The sequence below is a fragment of the Pseudophryne corroboree genome, chromosome 4, assembly GCF_028390025.1.
Source record: "Pseudophryne corroboree isolate aPseCor3 chromosome 4, aPseCor3.hap2, whole genome shotgun sequence".
NCBI classification, from domain to species: Eukaryota; Metazoa; Chordata; class Amphibia; order Anura; family Myobatrachidae; genus Pseudophryne; species Pseudophryne corroboree.
The window spans coordinates 123,774,072-123,793,423 of NC_086447.1; the positions used below are offsets into that span (position 1 = coordinate 123,774,072).

At 44.7% G+C, this 19,352-nt stretch overlaps 1 protein-coding gene across 7 annotated transcripts in view; it reads right to left on the reverse strand.

Annotated features, from left to right (window-relative positions):
- The window catches only part of LPIN1 (lipin 1), a 374,679-nt gene that overhangs the window by 168,906 nt on the left and 186,421 nt on the right, over positions 1 to 19,352 (reverse strand). Inside the window, exon 1 of one of the 7 annotated variants that reach the window (XM_063915393.1) lies at positions 14,810 to 15,184. The exons of 5 other annotated variants lie outside the window; for them this stretch is intronic. The gene's annotated coding sequence lies outside the window, so the exon portion shown is untranslated. Of the gene's footprint in view, positions 1 to 14,179; positions 14,271 to 14,809; positions 15,185 to 19,352 lie in introns of those variants that run through there. One more of the 7 variants, XM_063915396.1, reaches the window with a different exon arrangement.

Sequence of the window (19,352 nt, forward strand, 5' to 3'; positions counted from 1 at the left end):
ATCTGCCCCCCCTGCAGTGCACATGGTTTTGCCCAACTGCTAAAAAATTTCCTGCTGCGATCAACTTGGAATTACCCCCAAAATCGGGATTTAGTGCACCCAACCTGCCGTTTCAACAACACACCCAACATTTTGCATGGGTTTAGCCACAGTACACAACCAAACCCTGTGCTTTTACGCATGACAGCAAGAGAAGTATTGGGCGCCAGTCAGGTGATCACTACTTACATAAAAACAATTGAATACCCCATATAACTACTTAATCAGATGGCTGAACTTCACCCTAGTTGATGGGTGCATGGGTTGAAAGGGGGGGGGGGGGATAACTGCATAAGGCAGCGGTTCCAAAACTTTGTTGAATCACAGCACCTTAAGAGTATCAGAATGTTTTTCACAGCTCCCCTAGGCCAAAGGTTTCTTATAGAGAACTTTAGAAAGAAATATTAAATTAAGTAAATTGTTTTTATAGGTCATCCTCAGGTTCAATTGTGTGATGAGGGAAAGGAATTTTTCCGGTTGGCCACATATTTTATGATTGACAGTCACCAGCGCTGGTTTTGCCGATTATGTTGACAATACATAATTTGAATTGGTCCTGGACCACCAAACAAAGGCACCCCTGCAAGTGTCCTGAGGCAACCCAGGGTGCCACGGCACACAGTTTGAGAACCACTGGCATAAGGAATGGAAGAGTATATGAGGGAAGAGGACCTTGGTCATAAGAGATTACAATCTATAATGAACAGACTTGGATGACACAGAGAATGGGTCAGCGTGAAGGGACACAGAGGAGGTTTAGGAGCAGAGCTGATAGGGGTTTTGAGAGCTGGTTTGAAGCTTCGGAGAGAAGTGGATAGGGAGCCCAGTGTATTCCAGTGGTAGGGGTCAGCAAAAGCAAAATCCTGCAGGCAGGACTGGGAATATGTCTTTGGCATGGCCATCATACAATTATATGCTTAACCCCACATCATAATGCACTTTATAATGCAGTGAAACATGGCCAAGCATTTCAATCAGAGCAAACAGTGAAGTAAAGAGCTGGCAATCTACACGGAATGGTGGATGGACATATTGTGTTGCCATGTTCTGTTTCCCAGAGAAACAAATTCCATCCACACTCCACCGCCAACTCTCTCCAGGGCTTGCCGAACAATAGCCAGCATGCCTGCAATGTCATTTGCTGGGAGTCTGTATACAGCTACAGAGACAGCTCAAGACACAACAGCAGCTCCCATGTAAACAGGATCTTGGCAGAATTCCCTTCAAACTTCCACCCATCTTGGGTAACATCATCCTTTCCTGTCCATGAAAGCCCCTTTATCAGGCTGGGCAGATGATACTGTACAACACCCACTACACAACTTTACTTAATGAAATTATTTGTTGTTCACTAGAACTTCTGTCCCACATACAATACATTAGGATTTACTTTCCATCCTGGAAACAAGCCTCCTGCTGTTTCTGACGTCACCCTCAGCTCACATGGACCCATGATGCTATGCCGGAGTAGCAACCAAAAAGGATGCTTTGAACACAGCACCAGAACACCCTCTACACATACTCAGTGGGGGGTGGGTTCTGATTTTCTCCCTTGTACAGTAGCATCAAATTGGGTGCGATGTGTATCAAAGTTTGGAGAGAGATAAAGTACCAACCAATCAGCTTCTGTCATTTTTCAAACACAGCCCTAAAATGACACCTAGGAGCTGATTGATTGGTACTTTAGCTCTCCATGTTTTGATACATCTCCCCTGGTACTGAGCATGCAGGAGGGTACATTTATATTCTGTATGCCTCTTCTTAGCATAGACTTTATTAAAAGGAAAATACCTACGTTCTCTGCTACCAAACTTGATATCACCAGTTGATATACAATGAATGTGACAAATTACAGGCAAATTGGAATCATGAACAGAGGCTAGATAAATGGCAGGATGGTGTTCCAGTTACATGGCAAGGCAGACACTCTATTCGCTCTTAGACCCATGCCGCAGTTACAACATACTAACATTTGGGATCACCTCCAAAAACTCCAAAAACTTAATACACAGTTTTAAAATTGAGCATCAGAAATTATACCCCATCCCAAAACCTTACTTAGCTGGGAGGTCTGGTGCTCGCAAGTTTCAGTGGGTCCCCCAATGTCTTGCACCTCACTCTGCTACTGGCCCAGGACCGCTCTCACTGGCAGAGTTACAGTACATTACAGTACCTGCCTGACAATCCACAAGGTTAGTAGAAGCTGCCAGCAGAAAGGTTGCCTGACGCATGCAAGATGTCTGTGGTCCTATCGAACCACAGGTGAGTATATTTTTGGTATGGGTGTAGCTGCTGATAAAAAAAAAGTCTGCCTGGCACCAGGAGCTGGCTATGAAGGAGCCATTCTGTTGAGAGGCAACCATTCTGTCAAAGGGGAAACACACGCAGGTTGCCTAACGGTCAAGGGAGGCCCACACTGACTGTGTCCTTAAACTGGACACTTCGCTGCACAGCAGGACTAATATTGGGCAGTTCAGTGAGAGCTGCAACCTCTTTAAAAAAAAATAAAAGAAGCATTAACTTTTATTATACCCCAGTTATTAAGTAAAGACTTATGGGCCCTACACACTGGGCGATATTACTGAAAGATATGAACAAACTCGTTCATTAGTGAACGAGATCCCGTTCATATCTCTCAGTGTGGGGGCACCAGCGATGAACGATGCGCAGCTCCGCGCTCATTCATTGTTGGTGCCCCGTTGCTTGTGCATGCAGGCCAATATGGACGATCTCGTCCATATTTGCATGCACTGCTATGGAGCCAGGTGACGGGGCGAGTGAAGAAACTTCACTCCCCCCGTCACCACCCCCACGGCCGCCGGGTCGCCCATCTGCCATATCGGCGGTCGTGCAGCTCGGCGGTGGGTTGCGCAGTGTGTAGGGCCCATTATACATGGCACGTTACATACTACAGATAGGAACACCACAGGGTAAGTTGTTAGCTATAACATTCCCCCAAAATGTGGGGAGATCAATGTCCCAGATATAGAAATGAAAACTGACATGCATAATGAAATATGGTGCGAGGATATCAAATACGGTTACATCACTTCCTGTGTCAGATGAGCTTACAATCTAAATTCCCCTTCCACTTAAACACACACGGGGACCAATTTTATCAGTCAATCAACCTAGAAGAAAGTTTTAAGACTACGGGAGCATTTCTCATAGATCGCATATTGCATGCGATCTGGGTGGGAGCTTACCGCCCAGGGTCGCATTGCAATATGCGATTTTATCAGCAGCATGCATCATCCAGCACATGCAGGAGCCCGTCTCTGCGATGTGCCGATGCACGATAGCCTCAACGTCGTCCAAAGGGGCCATTTCCGGCGGAGGGTTCCTGAGGAACCCTGCCAGAACTACATCCTGCAATGTGTAACCCATAGGCTGCGGGGGTCAATATCGGGAATGTTTCACATTCTCTATATTAACACATCGGGCAGCATCGCATCCCCCATAGAAACCAATGGGAGATACTTGCTGCGATACCTCCTTCATGCATTCAGGGGATACATAGTATTTGCAAATAGCCCCGGAAACTGAAATCGGGTGGAAATAGCCACAAATACCGTTTGATAAATGGGCCCCATATGAGACGAAACAGGAGCCCACAGGTGACACCCTTGTGAACAGAAGAGGAATATACAGACGTCGGAACCCATGACCCCAGCGCTGTACAACGATATACCAAATTATATCATGAATTATTTTTTTTAAGTGACCATATCAAGCAGAATCAAATAAAAATGTGGTGAACTAAAATTGTCAAAACAAATATTTTACGTAAATGGAAGTTTAATTTCTGTCGGTACAAGATCCTAACATGGAACTGAATAATCAACAAAACAGAAGTAGTGCGGATTAATTAGCCCCATCCTACTACAGCGGGCTGGATGTGGGGGTCAGTAATGTGAATCTCCTGACCGCCTGTCACATAACTACATCCCCTACAAACGGGTACATCAGACTATTCTAACACAACAAATGTAGGCACAAATTGGATAGATGGCAACAGGGTCCACTTCGTTCTCCAGCTGACAACATACCCCACCAGCCAAACCTGCTCACCTCCGCACAATCATATACAGAACCACTCGTCACAGATGTCATTACCCAATACTCCGTTTGTTAAACAATGGACGCGTGACACCTTTTACCACACTGCCAAATAATATATCCCTAGCGTGCAGTTATGGGGACCTGAACTGTCAAAGTCAGAAAAATGTCTTAGTGCACACTGCCATATTTGCACCGCACACTGGTCCGTGCTGCGCATGCGTACGCTCTCCCGTGGAAGCGCATACCCGCAATAGCGTGCACTCGCACGCGCAGTATGCGCATTTACGGTAGAGTTTATGTGATCGTAGCGTGCGACTCATTCGTTACAAAAGTTCACAATTAATGTAGTTTATAGATCATGTTCCCCTCAATAGTTTCTGTAAGTTTGGTTTAGATAGAATGTCCCTGAGCGGAGGAATCCCTCTTTGTATTGCACGAAGGGTCTAACAGGAGTCATACAGCAGTGTTTGGTACCCATCGGAAGAGTATTTAATTAGCAATATTCCGGTGTTGGTTTGGAGCGTATTAATCGCTCGTGCGAATAGTTATGGACATAAGAAGTTTATGTCCATTTCTATGATTTGCACATACTCAGGTATGCGGCGGGAAACCCAGTTCCCCACCCACCTGAGCTGTTGGAAATCAGCACAGCCCACCTGTATGAATCAACCTATGACCTTTGGTTACAGTACAGGGCCGAATTCCTGTGTCCAATAAACTGTAGGATTGTAGGGACTAGGAGATTGCATTGTGTGTGGGGCATAAATAGGCAGACCGACCACATCCAGCTCTCACTCTCTCATCAACGGTTATCTGCTGATAATCGGGAGCTGGATATCGAGGCGCAGGCGATCATACCCTTTGTGCGTAAGTTCTCTCCGTAATCATTGTCTTTCTGTGAGCCAATATCTCTCTTTCTCTCTCTATCTCTCTCTCTCCTCTTTTTCTCTTAAATACTTCGTAGTATTATTGTATTGTATTGTGTTAGACCAGGATAGCATTGTAGTTTATCCCTTAGTTAGGTGTTTGGTTAGGAAGTCTTTGTTATATTGTAGTGTATCATTTGTACTGTGTTACTCTTTTACAAGTATACTAGATATAATACAGATAATAGGCTTTGGAACCCTAAACCAGTATCAGTGTATTTACTATAGTGTTAAGTGTTCACTTGAGCGTCGGTGACGCTCAAACAGCTTTGTAGATAGTCAGGTTACACAAGGTTGCATTTACACCCTGTACTCACATTAAGGTATTCTGTGTGTTTCATCGGTATAAGGTTTAATATCAAGGTATAGTGTTGTGAGCGTCTGCACCGCTGGTGACCTCCTCGTGGTCTCTAGCGTATGCTACGTTACAGCGAATCTTTCCCCTAGACATAACCAATAACGTGTCCTGTGATCACTAGGCCGTGAGCGAACGTGACGCTTGAGCGTCTCGCTTACCGCTGAGCGATCGTTACGCAAATAGCGTACCATTACGGTACTTCTTGAGCAAACAGCGTACAGTGTTCTTAGCTTCATAAAGGGTTGTTTATACGACAAGGAATTTAGCATTGTCAATTGCGGGCTCGTCCGGTCCTTTTCACATCTGCACTAGGTAGATCAGCAGACGTTATCCCCCAGCAAAAGGGTGGGAGGTTGTCTCGCAGTTGCTGACGGGATAAGCGTCTGCTTCGCTTAGGTAAAGAGTGCTGAAGGAATCCGGTAACCGGAAGTAAGAACAAAACGCTTGTGTCTTTTAAAACTGTTTATTTTTCTTTTGTCTTGCGTACGCATACATTTATCTGCATTTCTTTTTCAAATTTCGTATATCACTATTCCTGTTTGCCAATTTTTTTATAGTTGATAGAAAGTGCTAAAAAGAGATTTGCTGTTATTTAAAAGTAGAGGTAATAGTTAAAGTATAGAACAAACACACGGTTTGTCTGAGATACAAGGCAGTCAGTGTGGATTGCGGTAGATGATCAGGGATCATCTACATTGATAAATAAATATATTGTGTTACGGTGGATCCTTTGCATTGCGTACACGTGTCGCTAACAAAGACTAGCGTACGCAATCCAAAAGGCAGACGCACGCAGCGTTCATTACGCAACGTAGCGTCTGGTTACGCCCACGTAGCCCAAGTCACGAAAAGTTGAATTAGCGCAAAGCGATAATTAGCGCAAAAGCGATAAGTAACGCACAGCGGTAGATAACGCGACGCGGTAAATAACGCAAATCTATTTTTTGGAAAATCTGAAAATTTAGTTTAACAGATCCTGCTCCTAATTGGTAACACTCTTGGCCTGAAGACAATTTCTGCGCAGAAATAGATATAGAAACAAAGTGTACATGTGTTGAGTGAGTGTGTTTTGTATACAAAAGTTTATATAACTTTAAGGTGGAACCAAAAGGAAAGTCGGGTACTCGTTAAGGAACATACGTGTAAGTGACATATACGGTGGCCAGGGAGGCATCTCTGGTTAAATAATATTTGAGCATTAGAGTATAGCGGACCATAAGGTAAGGGTAACAGACCAGGAGGTCATAAGGAGGTCATAAGGTAAAAAGGTCCGCTATAAAAGTCCAGTGGCACAACGCCTGGGGTGTTGGTGCAGAACCCATATAGGCCATACAAGCTCTGGTTGAAGGAATCGCAGCCGAAAACATCGATTCCATTGATCTTTCAGTACATGACAAGTAGTGCTCGTATACTGAACGATTGGACCGCACGTTATTGTGTGCAGTAGTTAGTAATCTGACCTAATACCATTAGAGTAAAGTGGTCACAAACGCTATCTGTACATTCTGACGTGATTTGTGTAATTTTTTATTTTTGGAAGGGAAGTTCGCTGGTCACTCAGGAACTATCTAACAACCCCAACTTTACTGGAAAGAGTAAGTGTCCTGCGGGTAACCCTCATATGTTCCAGTAAACTAAAGGTTCACAGGGGCCCTGGGTTGGGTACCACAGCTCTGGTTTACAGTGATTGCGGCATAGGCCAACGTGGGCGAGAAGTAAGTGGGGTACTTGATAAACCACCACCGCCGGCCTGCCCAAGGACATCTTGGTTTGTTTGTAAGGGTGCGCTGAAAGCCTTGATATTCAAGGAGGAATAAGCAACGCCTGCAGATTATGGGGGCCATTTGTTCAGGTAGGGGGCGATCAACCCAGGTTCAGGTTGATTCAGAGAACCGATCCATCGGGTCGGCACGATATGTGATGTGTAAGAAATATGGAAATCACGCTGAAGTTTTTTGTGATGAATGGGAGAGAATGACTGTACAAGACAGGGACAAGTTCCCAAGAATAGGTAGCTTCAGTCCAGAGGTGTTACAAAATTTAAGGAGGAGGATAAGTCTCGTTGAACTAACGAAGAGACAAAATAAACATTATGAATATTTACAGTTATGGCAACAGGAAAGTGAATTACAAAGAGAGTCTATTGACTTTTCTGACTCTTATCTTGAGAGGAGAGACATGGCATCGGGAGAGGAGTTGATTGCGGAGAGAAAAGCACAAGGGTGGAACAATAAAAACGCTCTTAGCAACTGTAATATAGATTATAAGAATAAGTGTAATAAATGTAACAATGATTATTGTAATACTGTTGAATGTACAACTATTAACCTGTGCCAGTTGCACCCCATGTCAAACCTCCCTCAGGAATACAAACAAGACAGTGAGCCCAGAACGATGTCAGCACCTCTTCCAACAACCATCACAGAAGCCATCCAGGTGGACACGACCAAATGGGTAAAGGCAATAATCGAACCCCCTAACGGAGGGTCAGGTGAGGTCGTGTCCACAGGTACGTACAATGTTTCATATCACGCACAAACAGATGTACCCCATATTGTAAGGCCAACACAAGATGATGGAACTGAGCTCAATCTGGCCAGGGTGATCTCAGTCCCCAATGGGAAGACTGACGATCAGGGAATCATTCCCGTCAAGGACAGTGCAATGCGCTGTCTCTTGTCCCGGACCGAATTGAGATCAATTGTGTCTGAATTTCCTGATCCTAGGAAAAATCTAGCCAAATGTCAAAGGTTTATAAAAGAACTAGGAAACGCCACAGAACCCACCAACAAAGAGTGGCGGACAGTGCTGAGGGCATGTTTGCCCTCCAGGGTTGACCCTGAAAAGTTCATTGCTGATTGTAAATTAAACACAGAGGTACCTTGTACGGAGGAACACAATCAGGAATGTATTAGGCAGATTAACCGACAGTTAGGAATATATTTCCCAGCTGCTGTCAAGTGGAATGAAATTTTCTCCATAAGACAAAACGGAAGGGAAAATGTTTCTAATTATTTCAATCGAGCACTGCAAATAATGGCTGGAAACACTGGGATCACGGACATCAAGACAAATGCACAACATAGAAGAATAGCGGTTAAGGTATTAATGAATGGTTTAAAAGATGAATTAAAAACAAGGGTACAGACCACCAACCCAAACTGGAGAGATATCTCGGTGACTGCACTAAGAGAGGCCGTCATCAATCAGGATCAGAATATCACCAGATACAGAGAGTCACAAAGAGATAAGTTAATGGCAGCAAAAATACAGGCCCAAACCACAAGACCACCCCAACAAAAGCCCCACACCCCTGCGAGAAATCCAGATATGGTAGTCTGTTACCATTGTCATAGAAAGGGACACATTGCAAGAGATTGTAGATCACGAGAAAGACCACACCATAATCATAAAAACCAAGGAACCAGGGAAGCACAGGGGAAACGATTGATGATGATGAGCATCCAAACGTTTGAGGAGGCATCAAATCAGCCAAGACCCCATTTCACTGACACTTGGAGGAAGCCCAGGGTTTGTTATCATTGTAGAAGAGAAGGGCATTATGCCAGTAACTGTAATAACCCACATAAAGTTAGACCCCCTAGACATGAAAATGAGCATGAATATGACACACCAAATTACAAGCAGGGATCATATAGGAAGAATTTTGGGCCACACCCATAATATATAGTCAGGAAAGGTGATCATTAGAACTGATGGTAAGCCTGAGGTAACGGTTAGTAAATTGGGAGGTCATTCACTGAAGACACAGGAATGACCAGGTTAAACGTTGTAAATGTATTTGTGAAAAATGTTTTTTTTCTTTCTCTCTCTATCCCCATCTCTGACGATTATTGGTAAGAATTCAAACATTGCATATTCGCTTGGTCCTTGCAGAAGTCTACCAAACCCCAGCATGACCTATCCACCACAATGTATTCTGGCCAGATACAGACAGTGGAATAATGCAAGTGCTGGTGGGGAGGGACTGCTCAAGGAGACCAGTAGATACATAGATATGACAGCCTAATAAGTCTGACAATGTTTTTCTAATGCTAACAATGTTTTCTTACAATGTTTAAAAAATGCTTTGTTTCTCTTTTCTTATTGATGGTTATTGTCGAGTTATGTAATGTATATATGCACATGAATTGTTCTCTATCTCTTTTGTTTTTATTTTCTCTCTCTTCTCACTCATGTTTCCATGATTTAAAGATGGTATGTCACCCCTCAGTTGGACCAATGGTAATGCCAGATTTTTGCTCCTTACAGAAAGATCGTCGGTTAGGAAGGAATATTGCATCACCAGAATGATCGTTTTTGAAGACTGAGAGACAACACCTTTGAGAGGACAGCAGAACAAGAAGAACAACAAGACGAGAGAACTTATTATCGTAACGAGTTCTCTCCCCCTCAAACTGATTTTCTTATACCCCATTTACAAATTTCTTCTTTTCTCCTCCTGTAAGATGGACTTGCCCCAAGAGACTGTGATATGGATTTTTCCCGTTAACCATGATGTTGACCAGAGCAGTCTGTTTCGGTGAGAGTACCAGTGAGGTCGAGAAAGGATCCAGAAAGGTCCTGATGACTGAGACGGAGGTGTAAATTTCCAATAGCAACCCAATCACCAAGCAAAGGCGAGTACCGGGCACGATCTAACAACCATGTTATTTGTAAACAACTGTGAAGGAATGTTAGTTCAAAAAGAAAGTTGTATCTGTAGGCTCTGTAACAAAGAAATGCCAATCCAGTTTTAATATCCATATGGACCGGCATCCATTGAGTGACTATCACTCCTTAGTGGGTAATGTGTTAAATAAGACCGATTGTTGGGTATGCTCTCAAGTACCTCAGGGACACAGCAAATCAGGGCTAGTACCATTTCCTTTAACGTTAGGGGAGGTACTTGAGCTAAGTGGTGGGAGACCGGTGGACCGGAGGTTTAACATCTCCAGCCCTCCTAGTTTGAAGCTCCACCAATACCATGTGGATAGGTCCCTCATATGTTTTAACATCTCCAATCCCAGAAAACCGGGAAATTGGGAAGTGTCATGGAGCAACCTTACCATGACCTTTTCACACAGAGCAGATAGAATGCCTACAGATACAGAGCTGGTACGCCACATAGCCAGTAGAGGAGAATCTTTTCGGTATCGATATACCTTAGGAAATAGGATTGCTAGAGTTGGAGAGGTATCACCAGGATACTGTGCTCATATCGTACAAACCGATACGTGCATTAAGCAGTTGGAAGAATTAGGGTCAGGAGATTTCACCTGGAAGGTTTGTAACATGGTCATGTCCTTCTCCGTCCCTTATGTTCTCCCCGATGACGCATATTTCATATGCGGGAGAAAGGCGTACAAGTGGCTAGCCCCAAACTCTGAAGGATTGTGTTATATTGGAAAAGTATTGCCTGAAGTAATGACTGTTACACATGACAAAATGAAGGACATACACCGTGGTGCCCAAACTCCTTATACTCACACTCACTACGAGCACCTTGTTAAAAGACAACTGTCAGAAAGGTTAGAGCATCCGGCCTCTGATCTTATCCATGAATCCACCGGGATTCAGGTTCTGGTAGCGTTAGATTTCACTCGCACCGCTCGAGGTGTGATGAATTATAGATACATTTCCGCACTCGCCAATTTGTTAGATAATATCACTGAAATGTATGATGACACGTTTAGATACACTGGAAGAGAACTTCAAGCTTACAAAACAGAACTAGTTCAGCATAGGATGGTTCTTAATTATCTTACAGCAGTAACAGGCGGATATTGTGTTACATTGGCAACACAGTACGGCATAAAGTGTTGCACGTATATCACAAATAGCACCGAGGATCCGGTAGAGGTCATAGACCAAAAGATGGACGATATTCTGCAATTAAAGTGGGAATTTCGTCGAAAACACAATCTCACCCTTGCTGCTGTAGGTAATGAGCTGACTAGTTGGGTGTCATGGTTGAACCCGCGAAATTGGTTCTCCGGTTTAGGAGACTGGGTTCAAGGAGTCATAATGGATGTTGGAAAGTTTCTCCTATGTATTTTGGGTGTCGTTATATCTATTGGATTGATATTTAGATGCGGGCAGGCTTTGATGAGGTGCAAGCAAAGTACGAAAGTGATGAGCTTGAGGAGTGAGGAAGCTGTAATTAACCTGGATTTGATTTATGACCCAATGCTAGAAACCACGACGTAATGATGTAATGAGTATACGGTCCGTCTTTCACCCATTTCTATGTTTTCCTCCGAGGTACAAAGACCCACGTAGACGAAGGATTTGATGAGCCAAGGGGCCGACAACGGAAAGATGGAAAGAAGAAGAGCAGACGACCTGATAAACAAGATTTTGATGGACAATGCCATGGGTACCCCAGTTTCCCTAGGAACTTTAAAACCACGCTAGCCCAACATTTTTTGTAAATCCATGGACGTTGTATGCTTTACTCACGATTTATGAGCAAAAGCACAAAGAAGAAGACTCCAATCAACCGACACCAATCAAGACCTCAATCGACGAACGTACATTACCCTGACATAGAATATCATTGCATTTTTCGTAAGTGTTCTTTATCTTCATCTCTGCAACCCTCAGGCAATAACACACATAGTCGATAGGGAATACAGGCACAGATAGCAGCAACCACATACCCCCCCCCAATTCATGTATCATCAACTAAAATGTGCATCCCCATTGTGTTACAACCACAGCCGAAATGAGCTCGGTAGAGTTTGACAGCCCATCCACAGACCTGTACCACAGGATAAGAAGGAATTCAAATGTATACTTCGCAATACCTCGAAGCTTGATTTACCACACGTACGGCATGATGATACATGACCCTCCAAACATGGACTCATACACACATGCTCCTACTCTCTCACTAGGTCATACCCTTTTCACACCTACTCCTCTCTTCTTCCTTACCCCACCATGGAAATCAATTAACCCCTGACTTACATTTTTCTCCTTAAATATTTTGTGGCAGTTATTATTGACTGCCAAAGGGTGGACTGTCAAAGTCAGAAAAATGTCTTAGTGCACACTGCCATATTTGCACCGCACACTGGTCCGTGCTGCGCATGCGTACGCTCTCCCGTGGAAGCGCATACCCGCAATAGCGTGCACTCGCACGCGCAGTATGCGCATTTACGGTAGAGTTTATGTGATCGTAGCGTGCGACTCATTCGTTACAAAAGTTCACAATTAATGTAGTTTATAGATCATGTTCCCCTCAATAGTTTCTGTAAGTTTGGTTTAGATAGAATGTCCCTGAGCGGAGGAATCCCTCTTTGTATTGCACGAAGGGTCTAACAGGAGTCATACAGCAGTGTTTGGTACCCATCGGAAGAGTATTTAATTAGCAATATTCCGGTGTTGGTTTGGAGCGTATTAATCGCTCGTGCGAATAGTTATGGACATAAGAAGTTTATGTCCATTTCTATGATTTGCACATACTCAGGTATGCGGCGGGAAACCCAGTTCCCCACCCACCTGAGCTGTTGGAAATCAGCACAGCCCACCTGTATGAATCAACCTATGACCTTTGGTTACAGTACAGGGCCGAATTCCTGTGTCCAATAAACTGTAGGATTGTAGGGACTAGGAGATTGCATTGTGTGTGGGGCATAAATAGGCAGACCGACCACATCCAGCTCTCACTCTCTCATCAACGGTTATCTGCTGATAATCGGGAGCTGGATATCGAGGCGCAGGCGATCATACCCTTTGTGCGTAAGTTCTCTCCGTAATCATTGTCTTTCTGTGAGCCAATATCTCTCTTTCTCTCTCTATCTCTCTCTCTCCTCTTTTTCTCTTAAATACTTCGTAGTATTATTGTATTGTATTGTGTTAGACCAGGATAGCATTGTAGTTTATCCCTTAGTTAGGTGTTTGGTTAGGAAGTCTTTGTTATATTGTAGTGTATCATTTGTACTGTGTTACTCTTTTACAAGTATACTAGATATAATACAGATAATAGGCTTTGGAACCCTAAACCAGTATCAGTGTATTTACTATAGTGTTAAGTGTTCACTTGAGCGTCGGTGACGCTCAAACAGCTTTGTAGATAGTCAGGTTACACAAGGTTGCATTTACACCCTGTACTCACATTAAGGTATTCTGTGTGTTTCATCGGTATAAGGTTTAATATCAAGGTATAGTGTTGTGAGCGTCTGCACCGCTGGTGACCTCCTCGTGGTCTCTAGCGTATGCTACGTTACAGCGAATCTTTCCCCTAGACATAACCAATAACGTGTCCTGTGATCACTAGGCCGTGAGCGAACGTGACGCTTGAGCGTCTCGCTTACCGCTGAGCGATCGTTACGCAAATAGCGTACCATTACGGTACTTCTTGAGCAAACAGCGTACAGTGTTCTTAGCTTCATAAAGGGTTGTTTATACGACAAGGAATTTAGCATTGTCAGAACCATAATTCTATAAATACACTCTCAGTGTCCTAAGACTATTATAAATTATAATTAGCATTCATAGGACTTGCGTGGATTTTACAATGCAACTTAATCTCCATATTGAAGGATAAATGCAGGTAGATATAGGCTGCAAATCGTCACCACAGACCAAACAAACAAACAAACAAACAAACAAACAAAAAACAGAAACAGATTCAAAATAAAAACACTGACTACTGGTAATAAGAAGGCATCAAAGCACAGAAATGTTACTAAATGAAAACTTTACATCACTCTAAATATAGTTTACATCCATACGCGCCATGCAATCACAACAGCATATACAAATCAAGGCTTGTTATTGAACTTACATAGCAGTGAGTGGGAGTATAGAAGAGAAGTACAGCTATGCAGGATGCCTGTCACCTATACAGCTTCTGTCAGACAGCTGCAACCGCCATAAACCAGGGGGGGGGGGGGGGGGGGGGCAGGTAATACAGACACCTGCCCGCCACTTACAACCTGTCACTGCACACATCCAATGAGATCCCAGCCACAGCAAGAAATCTCAGTTTAAAGGAAAACAAGCTTATAACAAAGAAACCCAACCAGCCTCCTTCTGTATCCCTCCACCCCCAGGAACTAGCAATGACAGCAGGGTCCTAGAGATCTCAATATACAGGAGGATCCTGGAGGAATTGTAAGCAGAGAGCGGTCACAATGTCACTGGTACCTCTATACACAGTAACAGACCCAGGATACATTAATAACACTCAGGCAGTGTCAGTAGCAGCACAGCCTATGCATGCATTGCACAGCTCATCAATGCAAAGCCCTGTTCACCTCTCAGGAGCTCCAGTCTGCACATACACAGCTGACTATCAGCACTACAGGACCCATACATTCATTGTGTGCAGTTATTTATTATTACATGTGGCAATGAGTACACCAATACAGCACACTGACAGCGCATCAATGGCTACACATGCATATATACTCACTGGTGATGTCCTGCTGTCAGGGCTGCAATGAATGATCCAATTAGGAAGACACCCTGCAACCCCCTGGTTGATATTCCCAGGCTGCAGCAGCGAGAAGGCACAGGCCAGCTACAGACACTAGTGTGGGGGCACTAGGGAGTATTCCAACATCCAGCAGTCGCTGCTATGGCCCACGTCACATCTCGGCCGCTTTAGAAGGTGCAATCTGTACACGTCCAGCCAGGAATGCCATCCAGCAGCCTAGTGCCTGATAATAGGTGACTGTCCCGGTGCAGAGGTGGAGAATGGGGCGTGTGCGCCCCTGTGGGCCCCCTCAGTGTAAGGCAATGCACAGGGAAGGTGGCTGCCTGCTCCCATGCTGCTGCTGGAAATGATTATTAGTGACTTAGCAGCAGTAGGGAGGAGGCTGAGGTGATCCAGGCAGCCAATCACAGAGCTGCATACACTCAGCCCAATGCATCAGCTGCTTCTCAGACTCACTTTAAGAAAGTGCTGTAATCATACATGTGCTCATACCTCATAGCTGTCACACCAGCAGGACATTGCTGATATCTATGTATTATTGCGTCATCTTCTGCAATCATTATCTATAAACCAGTTGTATCATTCTGCTAAGTTACACTTCCTAGTGCTATACTTGATACCAGCAAATTTACTGACAAGAAAGGATACATAAATTACTGACCTGCGCAGAGCATGCGCTGGGTACAGAACATAGGGGGTCACTCTGACCCGATCGCACGCTGCCGTTTATCACAGTGGTGCGATCAGGTCAGAACTACACATGCGCCGGCGCATGAGGCCGCTACGATCGCCTCTGCCTGATTAACAGGCGGGGGGAGGCGGCGTTTGGCCGCCGTTTCGTGGGCGCAGTCCGGCCAACGCAGGCATGGCCAGACCGAAGAGGGGACGGGCCTCAGCGGCTGCGTGATGTCACACGCAGCCGCTGTGGGCCGGGGAGCGACGAGTAGCTCCCGGCCAGCAAGCTAAAGCTGCGCTGGTCGGGAGCTACTCTTGAAGTGCAAAAGCATCGCCGCTGTGCGATGCTGTTGCACATCTGCGGGGGACGGCACTGACATGTGGGGCGGGATAGCCCTGTGCTGGGCATCCCCCCGCATGTCAGTGTGAATGATCGTAGCTGTGCTACATTTAGCACAGCTACAATCATCTCGGAATGACCCCCATAAATTACTGACCTGCGCAGAGCATGCGCTGGGTACAGAACATAAATTACTGACCTGCGCAGAGCATGCGCTGGGTACAGAACATAAATTACTGACCTGCGCAGAGCATGCACTGGGTACATAACATAAATTACTGACCTGCGCAGAGCATGCACTGGGTACAGAACATAAATTACTGACCTGCGCAGAGCATGCGCTGGGTACAGAACATATATTACTGACCTGCGCAGAGCATGCGCTGGGTACAGAACATAAATTACTGAGCTGGGCAGAGCATGCGCTGGGTACAAAGGCATCGCACAGCGGCGATGCCTTTGCACTTCAAGAGTAGCTCCCGACCAGCGCAGCTTTAGCGTGCTGGCCGGGAGCTACTCGTCGCTCCCCGGCCTGCAGCGGCTGCGTGTGATGTCACGCAGCCGCCGCGGACCGCCCCCCAACGGTCCGGCCATGCCTGCGTTGGCCGGACCGCGCCCCCTAAACACCCCATAAACGCCGCCGTCCAGGCCCCTCCCACCCAGTGACCGCCTCTGCCGCGGCGCCGGCGCATGCGCAATTCCGATCCAAACGCTGCGCAAAACTGCAGCGAGCAATCGGGTCAGAATGCCCCCCATAGTGTTTACATGCAATGCTGTAGGAGAGAGCACGCAGCTAGTAAACACCCATATGGGCGGCCCTGCTGAAGGTGTATTATTGCAATAACGGCAAGCATATCGATCGAACGTGCGTACACACTGCAGTTTTGTTCCGATATGGGCCCGTCCAGTCGGATGAATATTAAACGGCACATAAGATTCGACCGACTGAGGCTGAGCGTTGCAGAGCGTTTTTACCCGTTTATCGATCATAGCACATGAGTTGGGACAGCCTACACACCTGTACAATCTAACGGTCATTCACCCGTGGCTGTAGGTGCGTGGCCCTCTTTACAGTTACTGGATTATAGCCAGAGGGTAACAGCGGCTGGATTATAGTAACAGTGACTGGGTTATAGTAGCAGCCTAGGCCAAATTACCAATGGGACAGAAGAGACTACAGCTCCAGGCCTACATATAAAAATAGGCCCATCATCATGACAACATAATGATGACCACCAGCCCAGCTGGCCACATTCTCAGCCAAAAATCATAAATATTAAAATTGGATTTTATTTTCCGCACAAAATGTTTCCTGCTGAAACTGCCCCACAAAAATCGGGACAGTTAGGAGGTATATGTGTGTGTGTGTGTGTGTGTGTGTGTGTGTGTGTGTGTGTGTGTGTGTGTGTGTGTGTGTGTGTGTGTGTGTGTGTGTGTGTGTGTGTGTGTATATATATACATACATACATACATACATACACACACACACACACACACACACACACATATATATAATGGAAAATGATTAATTCAGCCTGTTAGATAAAGAGCTTTATATCCTTATATAATATACAGTAAGTGGTGATTTAGTCCAGGAATTCCTTTTACTTATATTTTCCCTTTACCTATATATTGAGGCACTCTGTACAACATTGCCTTATACTTAATTTTCTACACTAGTCTCATTTTTTTAAGACTAGAAATTCATGTAAATCCAGTTATAATTGATATATAAAATGTCTAAAATGTATATGTAATATAGCTGTAACTTGGCAGCTTTGCTGCTGGTTACTATGACATCACACACCTAGCCTGTGACATCACTAGCCTGTGACATCACAATACTTCATCCTGTAACATTCTATCTACAGCTGCTGACGTTTCCAGTTACCATGCAGGAAGACAGGTAGGAGGAGGTGAGTCCTACATAGCAGGGTATGATGGAGGGGGTAAGGAAGACAGAGTGCAGTATAGACAGCTGAAAGGCAAGACAAGATAGAACAGGGAATATAGGTACAAGGACACATTAGGAGAAGCTCAGGAAGGAATGCCATATTTAGGAATAAAAATGTAGTGTTACAGAAATAAAGAGGGCAGTATGGAGGATAAGCACACATACAGGGGATGCAGATAAGTCTCTGAGGCAGGATCTTGTTTTGGGCTGAAAAGTAAATAAAATAGATAAATTGCAAAATTTATACATTTTAAAGTACGTTTGGTTTAAGGACAATTGGAAAAGTGGTTGACTCATGGACATTTTACTGTACTTAAACCAGTACCACGCTTAAGGATATGTGTTATATACATAGGGGGTCATTCAGATCTGATCGCTAGGGAGCGATTTTTGCAGTTCTGCAATCAGATAGTCACTGCCTACAGGGGGAATGGGTTTTCGCTGGGCAAGTGTGTGATCGTATGTGTAGCAGAGCTGCACAAACTGATTTTACGCAGTCTCTGCGTAGCCCAGGACTCACTCAGCCGCTGCGATCACATCAGGCTGATCGGGATCGGATTTGACGTCAGACACCCGCCTGCATTTTTCTGGATACTCCCTGAAAATGGTCAGTTGCCACCCACAAACGCCCTCTTCCTGTCGATCTCCTTGCGAACGCCTGTGAGAATGGATCTTTTGCACAATCCCTTTACAGGACACTGATCCCCATTGCAGCCATCCGTCGCGCCTGCACATTGTGGTGCATACGCATGAGCAGTTCGGATCCGATCACCCGCTGTAGTGCATATAAGGGGCACACAGTAGTGCTCCTTATATGCATAATATCAACAGTAGTAATGCCCCTTATACACATGGTGCACACAGTAGTAGTGCCACGTATACACATAATGCCCACAGTAGTAGTGCCGCTTATACGCATAATGTCCACAGTAGTAGTGTCCCTTATATACATAATGCCCATAGTAGTAGTGCCCCAATACACATAATGTCCACAGCAGTAGTGGCCCTTGTACACACCCAATGCCACACAGCAGTGCCCTTTATATATAATGCTTTATACACAATGCCCATAGTAGTGTCCCTTATGCATATTATCCACAGTAGTGCCCCTTACACATAATGCCCACAGTAGTAGTGTCCCTTACACATAATGGCCACAGTAGTAGTGCCCCTTATACACATAATGCCCACTGTAGTAGTGCCCCTTACACATAAGCCCAGAGCAGTAGTGCCCCTTATACACATAAAGCCCACAGTAGTAGTGCTCCTTATACACATAATGTCATTTCTAATATAAAAGATAGTTACAGTAGCTCTATCATTATGACTGTAATCTGCACACTGTGGGTATTGTATGATACTAACATGGTCCTATCACTAGGGAAGATAAGACCTGGAGCAGATAACTTTGGTCTCTATGAGGCAGGATCTTGGTTTTGGATGAAACAATCAATAAAATAGATCAATTGCAAATTAATAAAATTGGAAGTATGTAACAAAATGTAGTAGTACAATTATGCACATAGTATGTCTGACCACGAAAATCTGGT